We start from the raw sequence: 9,979 nt of genomic DNA on the forward strand, positions 1-9,979 counted from the left end.
TTGAAGAGGAGACACAGTGTTTCCAGATCAAACCAAAGCAGCACTGAAGGAGCAATTGAAAGGGACACTATAGTCACCAGAACAACTGCAGCTTATTGAATTTGTTCTGGTGAGTAGAATCATTACCTTCAGGCTTTTCAGAGAAAATGCAGTGTTTACATTACAGCCTACTGATAACTTCACTGGCCACTCCTCAGACAGCTGTTCGAGATCCTTCCTGGGTCATGGCTGCCTAAAATGCATCCAAACATTCAGTGTCTCCTCTCTCTGCATGCGGACACTGAACTGTCCTCATAGAGAGGCACTGATTTAATGCATCTCTAAGAGGAGATGCTGATTGGCGCAGAGTGGCGGTTTGCCGCAAGTGCGCATTAACCTCCCAATGCTTTCCAATGGGAAAGCACTGGATTGTGTGACATCATCAATTCTGATAATTGTAGATTATGCTAGCTTTAGTGTACCTATAATCTTAATTTTATTAATGACAGGAGGCGAGTATTTGCTTAAGACTTTCTTTACTCAAGCTTCACAGCAGCACTTTTTTACTTAGTAACAGGGTAACCAATCAGAAAAAAGGATAACAAGGTATAAAAGTCCCTCCCTGTGATGTCACTTCCTCTTTCTGGCTGCGAACAAATAGGAACAGGAAACTGAAAAGGAACCAGATGAGAGATTCAGAATGCTAGACGAGAAAGTTGATGCTTGAGAGGGAACAGGAACGTAAACTTGTCTTCTTGAAGAGCTGAGATGATGCTTGAGATCGAACAGCAACTAGACTTGTCCTCTTGAGGGAGCTTTACGCTGAAACAAGAGAGCAGAGTCGAAACCAAGGATTAATCCGTGAATTGGACTTCGAAATTATGATATCCAGTTGTTATAAATCAAATATTATAGCCCGCTTCCAACAAAGAGTTAATCTATCCACCCATAGAGTGACACTCCTTACCCCCATGGTAGTAAGACATAGTGTATTTACTATTGTCCTAGATGAACTTACCTACAGAGGCGACCCAGGGGGGGGGGGGGGGGGACGAAAGTGAAGGGTGGGAAATACTCGCCTCCTGTCATTAATAAAATTAAGATTATAGGTACACTAAAGCTAGCATAATCTACAATTTTATAACATGACAGGAGGCTTCGTATTTGCTGTTTTAACGCTCCCCGAGAAGGGCTAAGAAAGTGTGCACAGCCGGACGAAAATAGAAGTTGCGGAACATCTGTTCCCGGGACCAGTCTGCTGAGTGAAGAATGTCTCGAAGTGAGGCACCAGCGTTGAATGCTCCCGATGCCGCCGCCGCTCCCCTGATGGAGCGGGCTCCGAAGGAGGCTTCAATCCCGGCCAGGGAGAGCAACCACCTAACCCATCGGGCAAGGGTTGTGGTTGACACCGGATTATGTGGTCGGGCGTATGAGACCAATAGTTGGCTGGAGGAGGCTGAACAGAGAGAGGAGGCGAGTAATAAAAACGAGAGAGAAGTGATACCACACACAATTTCGGATGGTTAGGGAAGTAAGGATAAAATACTGAAAAGGAGTTTGATTTTGTCCGTCTGGACACGGAAAAGGTGACACCATCTGGAGAAAAGTTGATAGCGTCATGGTCAAATGCTCGAACATCCGATACCCGTCGTAAGGACACCAAGCAAAGTAACCGGGTGAATTTTACTGAGAGTTGACGGAGGGATAGATCCTCGTTGTTCGTCCAATTTTCTAGGAAACAAATCATGACATTAACGTCCCATCGATGGGAGTATTTCGGTGTTGGGGGCGAGCCAGTTTAATGCCCCGCAATAGTCTACAAACCAGCGGGTCCTGGCCCACTGGAGCTCCGTCTTGAGGAACATGGGCTGCCGAGATGGCTGACCGGGCAACGTTGATGGATCGGTAGGCAGGGCTGCCATCAGAAATTTTGGGGCCCCTGACAAAGCACAAGGTCTGGGCCCCCCCCCCAACCCCTCCCTCCCGGGCCCGCCCACGCCCTACCTAGTCCACTGACAATGATGCGGGACTGAATGTGGTGTGTATAGTGGAAGTGAATTATAATGTGTGTAATGGATGTAGTGTTTGTGTGTATTAGATACTGTTTGTGCAGTGAATGCAGAGTGTGTTAGTGTAGCGGATGCAGTGTGTATAGTGAACGCAGAGTGTGTTTGAGTAGTGGATGTAGTGTGTGTACAGTGATTTAGTGTGTGTTTGTGTAATGGATGTAGTGTTTGTATGTACTAGATGAAATGTGTTTAGTGGATGCAGTGTCTGTGGTTGATGTAGTGTGTGTATTAGACGCAGTGTCTGTGTATAGTGAATGCGGAGTGTTTCAATTTGTGGTGGATGTAGTGTGTGTACTGTAAATACAGGATGTTTGTGTAGTGGATGCTGTGTGTACAGTTAATGCAGAGTGTGTGTCAGTATAGTGAATTCAGAGTGTGTGCATAGTTTAGTGAATGCAGAGTGTGTGTTAGTGTGTAATGAATGCAGAGTGTGTCAGTGTAATGAATGTAGTGTGTGTGTTAGTGCAGTGAATGCAGAGTGTTTGTAAATGTGTAGTGAATGCAAATTCAATATGAATTGTCTAGGGGCTGTAAGGGGATCGGTATTCCGTTCCAGGCACCAATTGCACCAAGTACCCCAGGAGGAAAGGTAGCATCTTCTGGTTCCAGGGGCCCACGAATGCCAGAGGAGTTCCTTAGATCTCTGCGATAATTCTGCTCGAACATCCCATACCCGTCGGAAGGACACCAAGCAAAGTAACAGGGTGAATCTGAAGAAGGATTCTGGGAATCATCGCAAACGGAGGGAAGGCATAGGCTCCTGTTGTCGGCCACCTCTGATGCCTTCTACTGCCGAGCATACTGGGTCTGGAAGCCAGCTGAAGAACTGTGGGACTTGAAAATTTGTCCGGGAGGCGAATAGGTCCAGAATAAACGGGCCCCTGAGTTTGGAGGTGTGGAGGAAAACTGTTCTGTGTAGGCGCCAGTCGCTGCCGTCTCTCCAATGTCGGGAGAACCAATCCGCGGTAATGTTCATCTCCCCTGGAAGATATTCTGCCTGAAGTGTGATGTTGCGTTGGAAGCAAAAATCGTAGATATCCTTTGTCACTTCGGAGAGGATGCGAGATCTGGCCCCGCCCAATTTGTTGATGTATTGGACAGCTGAGATATTGTCCATTCGAAGGAGAATACAACAGTTTGAGAGATGATTGGTCAGACTGCGAATTGCGAATGAGCCTGCGATTAACTCCAAACAATTGATGTGGAGAAAGTGTTCTGCGGTGGTCCATGGTCCTACAGTGGAGGTTGTATGACAAGTTGCACCCCAGCCCTGGAGGCTCGCGTCTGATTCCACCACAAAGTCCGGGGTGGGACCGAAAATTGCCTTGCTGTTCCAGGCAGACATGTGGCGGAGCCACCAGTAGAGTTCCTCCCTCACCTCGGTAGTGTTCGGGACCCTCTGGTCATATGATGGATGGGTCCGGAGGAATTGAGCTTTCAAGCGTTGCATGGCCCGATAGTGTAGGGGACCTGGGTAGATTGCTTGAATGGAAGCCGAAAGCAGGCCTACAATTCGAGCGAAACCTCTGAGAGGTAAATCCGCTTGTCGAAGCGTCTTGCGTAGTTCCTTCCTGATCGCAGTTTACCCCTTAATGACACAACTTCTGGAATAAAAGGGAATCATGACGGAATATATCCGTCGTCTGTCCTTAAGGGGTTAACTTGGACTGAGGCAGGCGAAGAACGCAGGTTGAGGAGTCGATCTCGAAGCCGAGAAATTGAACGATTTGGGATGGGGACAGTGATGATTTCTCTTGGTTGATGACAAATCCCAAGGATTCGATCAATGAGGATGCATAGTTCGTCCATGAACGCAGTCTGGATACGTCTTCGCAGAGTAGTAAGAGGTCGTCGAGGTAGATTAAGCAACGAATGCCCCTTTCTCGAAGTTGTGCGGTGACCGGCTTGAGCAGTTTGGTGAAGCACCACGGGTGGAACTCAGGGCGAATAGAGGCAGGTGAATTGGAAAATCCGGTGGTGCCAATGAAAGCGGAGAAAACGCCGACTGGATGGGTGTACTGGTACAGAGAGGTAAGCATCCTTGAGGTCGAGTCGGGTGAACCAATCACCTGGTCGGAGAATGTCTGTAAATCACAAAGGTATTCAGTTGGCGAAGGTTGATTACAGGGGCGGAATTCCCCTGATTTATTTTTGACCAAGAAGATGGAGCTGAGGAAGCCTTTGTCGAGTGGAGCGAGTTGAATCGCTCTTTTTGTTAGCAGAGAACGTAGTTCTGAGTCTAGATGAAGACTCTGAGATTTGGACATTGTTGGATAGTGGGGATAACCTGTTTGAGAAGGGAGAGAATGAAACTCTATGGAATAACCCTGAACTGTGTTTAGGACCCAGGTATCTGAAGACAGCGTCTTCCACATGTCTACACAAAGTGACAACCTGCCCGCATGATAAACAGTAGAAAGAGGAAAGATAGGAAATCTCACCTGTTGGGTAAAGTAAATAGGTAAATAAAAAACCCATAAGGGATAAGACATAAAGAGAATATATATATGTATAAATAAATATGAATTAAACAGATGACAGATAAATCAATAGATAAACCACAGAAACCCACAGAAGTAGGAGACAGTGGCACTTTGACCTGTACTGGTGTGAAGCAGCAAAGAAAGAGGAAGTTACATCACAGGGAGGGACTTTTATACCTTGTTATCCTTTTTTCTGATTGGTTACCCTGTTACTAAGTAAAAAAGTGCTGCTGTGAAGCTTAAGTAAAGAAAGTCTTAAGCAAATACGAAGCCTCCTGTCATGTTATAAAATTCATCAAATCAAAGGATCTCCCCAGCTGGCACATGTAGGGCAGATGCTACTTGAGTGCTTACCCAGAGAGGAAGCTCTGCAGCAGGTGCAGACTGCATTAACAATTCTCATGAAATGTATCAGAGTCAAAAAAGGATTGACCTAGGTGGCCGCCCAGAGGTTAGACAAGGGCCCTGGAACCATGAATCTGTTTATCCCTATGTGAAGAATTAGGGGGAGCAAAACATAAAACATGCTAAGGGCATTGTAAGATCTAGAGCAAGCAGGCTGCTGGAGGTGCATAGCCAGCGCCTATCCACACACACACAACACTAACAAGCAGAATCCCCATCAGGGCCGGACTGGGAAGAAAATTCGGCCCGGTCATTATTTAATTACAGCGGCCCACTAAAAAGGGTCCGGGGCCAGATAGGGTGTGTTTTGTCATCACCAATGACAAGCACGCCCCATCACAAAGTGAGCATGTGTTTTCAATGCTCTTCCAGGGCAGACCATGCGCAGAGCTCTTCTGAAGAGCTCTAGCATGAGAAAACGACCCTGTATTTGTTCTGCACATTGTGTTTGCTTGAAATTTGTCTCTGGTGTCTCCATAGATGGGATACCAGGAGACAAAAATGCCAGGAAAGAGTATTGTGCAGTGTGAGTGTGTGAAGCTACTGTGTGTGATGTGTGTGTGTGTGTGAGGGGCACTGTGTGTGTGTGTGTGAGGGGTGCAGTGTGTGAGTGATGGGAGCTGTCTTTGCGTGAGGGTGCTATGTGCATGTGAGGGTGTAGTGTGTGTGAGTGTCAGGGGTGCAGTGTGTGAGTGAGGGTGCTGTGAGTGTCGGGTGCAGTGTGTGTGAGTGAGAGTGCTGTGAGTGTCAGGGGTGCAGTGTGTGTGTGTTAGGGTGATGTCTGTGTGCAAGAGGAGTACACTGTGTGTGTGTGTGTGTGAGGGTGCTGCGTGGGTAAGGGTGCTGTGTGTGAGAGGTGCAGTGTGTGTGAGGGTGCTGTGAGTGTCAGGGGTGCAGCGTGTGTGCGTGAGATTGCTGTGAGTGCCAGGGGTGCAGTGTGTGTGTGTGTGTGTGAGGGTGCTGTGAGTGTGCTGTGAGTGTCAGTGGTGCAGTGTGTGTGTGTGTGTGTGTGCGCTGTGAGTGTCAGGGGTGCAGTGTGTGTGTGTGTGTGCTGTGAGTGTCAGGGGTGCAGTGTTTGTGTGTGTGTGAGGGTGCTGTGATTGTCAGGGGTGCAGTGTGTGTGTGTGTGTGTGTGTGTGAGTGAGGGTGCTGTGAGTGTCAGGGGTGAAATGTGTGTGTGTGTGAGTGAGGGTGCTGTGAGTGTCAGGGGAGCAGTGTGTGTGTGTGTGAGGGTGCTGTGTCAGGGGTGCAGTGTATGTGTGTGTGTGAGTGAGGGTGCTTTGTCAGGGGTGCAGGGTGTATGTGTGTGAGTGAGGGTGCTGTGTCAGTGGTGCAGGGTGTGTGTGTAAGTGAGGGTGCTGTTTAGGGTGTGTGTGTGTGTGTGTGTGTGAGCGAGGGTGCTGTGTCAGTGGTGCAGGGTGTGTGAGTGAGGGTGCTGTGCCAGTGGTGCAGGGTGTGTGTGTGTGTGTGTGTGTGTGAGTGACGGTGCTGTGTGAGGGGTGCAGCGTATGTGTGTGTATGAGTGAGGGTGCTGTGTCAGGGGTGCAGGCCTATGTGTGTGTGTGAGTGGGGGTGCTGTGTTAGGGGTGCAGGGTGTGTGTGTGAGTGAGGGTGCTGTGTCAGGGGTGCAGGGTATGTGTGTGTGTGTGTGTGTGTGTGTGTGTGAGTGAGGGTGCTGTGTCAGGGGTGCAGGGTATGTGTGTGTGTGTGTGTGCATGTGTGAGTGAGGGTGCTGTGTCAGGGGTGCAGGGTATGTGTGTGTGAGTGAGGGTGCTGTGTCAGGAGTGCAGGATGTGTGTGTGTGTGAGGGAGGGTGCTGTGTCAGGGGTGCAGGGTATGTGTGTGTGAGTGAGGGTGCTGTGTCAGGAGTGCAGGATGTGTGTGTATGTGTGAGTGAGGGTGCTGTGTCAGGGGTGCAGGGTATGTGTGTGTGAGTGAGGGTGCTGTGTCAGGGGTGCAGGATGTGTGTGTGTGTGTGTGTGTGTGAGTGAGTAAGGGTGCTGTGAGAGATTGTATCCCCCCTGCCTTCTTACCTTCAGCCTGGGAGGGGGGATCTTGCTGCTGCTGCCATCCCTATTGGTGAGTGAACTTTAGCCTGTGGGGCTAGAGTTCACTCTCGCGAGACCCGGAGCCATGGCAACGCTCCGAATCTCGCGAGAGGAACCCGGCGGAGTGATCTCCCCTGCCGGCCTCAGCCCATGGACACCACAGCCCACTGGGTATTTGCCCGGTGTGCCCGATGGCCAGTCCGGGCCTTATCCCCATCACATGCAAGCCCAATAGCAGCATCCCTCCACACACACGCTCACTACATTACAGGTAACCTATCCTACACATAACTGCACAAGCAGTCTCATCCACACATGTAACTACACAAGGAGCCTTCAAATGCATGCATTACTTAATGCAGCCTTCCCGCATTCAAACACACACGCTTCAACCCTTCCAAATATTTCGCTCTTTTGACTTCTGGTTTCAGTGACATTATTAATTTCATTGAATGCTTTCCATCTTCTTTGATATTTATTAGTTTGTAACAGACCACCTGCTCACCCAGGAACTGTGCATGGCTCCTAAACATCACCTCCCAGTCCCTCTAATAAGAGCTAATACCACGATTCACCCTCCAGATTGTTCCTCCCAGTCTAGCGCCCTTCATAGCGGCCTTCAAGAGTATCAGAGACTCTCAGAAAGGCTACAGAATCATGGCACACCTGACCAGGAGCAACCACCAAAAACACTCTGGAACTCCTGGTCGGATCACGGACCAGCCGCGGTCTGGTGAAACTTTGTCCCAAACACTCTAGGTCCCAGAACCACCTAGCAGGATGCTTTTTGGAGGGGAGATAGAGGAGATGGTGAGGCATACAATGGTAAGGACTTGAGTGAGCTCCATGTACTTGCGAAAAGCACTGCTGATTTGGGTGACCTGGATTTTCCACCCAGCCTCATGAAGCGCCGGATCGGAGGATAGTCCAATCAAAACTTTACTTCCAGCTAACTCAGGCCAGCTACTTTTAATTGAAGTGCTTTTTTGCAAAGTGGGAGCTCAGAAGAGAGCTTTCTGGGGACACCACTTATTTGGGGATGTGGGCATGGGAACCCTAAGTTTTATATTTTTGAAACCTCGTGCCAAGGTATCTGGCCGCTAATTAATTACTTGCTCGGGTACAGACGCCAAGGCGCCAGGGGATGTCACATTTACATTGTTCTCCTTGGGACCTCCTGTTAAGGCCACAGGTATAAAAGTGTGACCTATGTGAGAATAAAATCAGTTCTACTTCACCATACACTAAGTCTCGGGTAGTGCTTGAGTGAATCTGCTATACTGCTATAAACACTGAAAATACTCTGGAAGCTATAATTACTGAGGAAAAGGGTATTCTTGGCAGTGACATTTGGGTCCCCTGAAAGCAGGCTGTCACATCTGGTGGCAGTGGTGCAATGGTCCCTTTTCCTGGAGTCAGAAAGTGATCCTGAAGAAGAACCAGCAAAGCAGCGGATGGAGATCGGCAATTCCCAGCTGAAACGATCTACCATGAATGAGCTGGTAGATGTTTGGGGTTGCATTGCTAGCAGCAAGCCCTTCACTAAGCCAGGGCCGGGCCAGTTCAGAATCCTCTGCTTCCTCAGCACCCACAGAGGAAAGCAGCCGAAGCCTTTAGGGCTATCCCTGACACAGAGATCCACAGCTACGAGAGGGTGAATTAGGCACTGCTGGCTCGCTATGCAGTCACCCTAGAGGCATACTGCTGAAGATTCAGAGAGTTACGAAAGACCGACAAGGATTCGTACACCAAATGGGCCTGTCAGGTGCACAGAGCCACTTCACACAGGGTCAGCAGATGCCAGGCTACATTTATAGAGCACATATTGCTAGTAAAGAACTCACCTAAAGATTATGGTCTACGAAGCAACCCCCTGTGCATTTCCACTCCCCTGTGTACTTTTCTCACCCAGTGCCCGTTGTTCGCTACCCAGGAGACGTTATCAGGGAGCGGAGTGTCCAGCAAGAGTAACTTATGTTCCCTTTTGTAGCTAGTACTGCTTGTCCATTCACTGCTTCTCCTTGTTCGGGATATCCATTCAGTCAGGCTAGGTATCCCGCCACTGCCACCAGATGTAACAGAGCGCCTGTACTTAGAGTGGTACCTCCATTGTAATCTCTCCCAGATCCCGCAGTGAAGTAATGAATTACAACTCTCGTACACCCAAACATCAGTCGAGACTTGATGAAGGGTACAGCAACTAGTTTTATTATGCAAAAGCACACACAGTTATACCCAGACCCCCAGCATGGGGTCTCTATTCAGAAACTCCTAAGCCTACTTGGTACAACCCCGATGACTTTGGGAGGGAAGTAGCTGAGGATCCGACTCTCCAGAAGTGCAAGCACCGAGCCACGACTCAGATTTGACACAATGTCCTCCTGGCTTGAGGTCTAGGCACAGTGGTGGCTTTAGACTTTGTGAGGCCATGTGAAACTCAAACCTGGGGCTCCTGCTAACACCCAAAGTGAAAAATAAATAGGGTCTTGCATTGTGTGCATGCTGTAGTTATACTGAAGGGAGGGCTTGCAGCACTAAATACAGAGAATTAGTCTCTGTATTCATTGTTCAAAGATTTGCAGTGTCGCTGCAATGTGAGCTCTCTGATTTTAATTATGTCATAATTTTCAAACTAAATTAATATGCAGTAAACAAATTTAATTTGAAATTAAGCTAACAATTTATACACAAATGTGGGATATGGTTACATAGCCTGGCAGTTGTGTATACATACGCGCCAGTGTGAAGGGGTTATTCTAATCAAAAGTGTAAATTTTGTTTGAACAAATAAAGCTATTAAAAAAATAATTTACCAAAAAAAAAAGTTTTAGATAAGAAAACATTTCCCCCACATGTTCTACAATTCTTTCACATATACATGATACTATATAATATATATATATATATATATATATACATATATATTAAATAATAAAAAAAATATTTTCTCACCCCTCCTGGGTGGTATGTTTATTCCTCATTTTTTCGGGTCCTC

Source organism: Pelobates fuscus, chromosome 3 (genome assembly GCF_036172605.1).
Source record: "Pelobates fuscus isolate aPelFus1 chromosome 3, aPelFus1.pri, whole genome shotgun sequence".
Taxonomy (NCBI): Eukaryota; Metazoa; Chordata; class Amphibia; order Anura; family Pelobatidae; genus Pelobates; species Pelobates fuscus.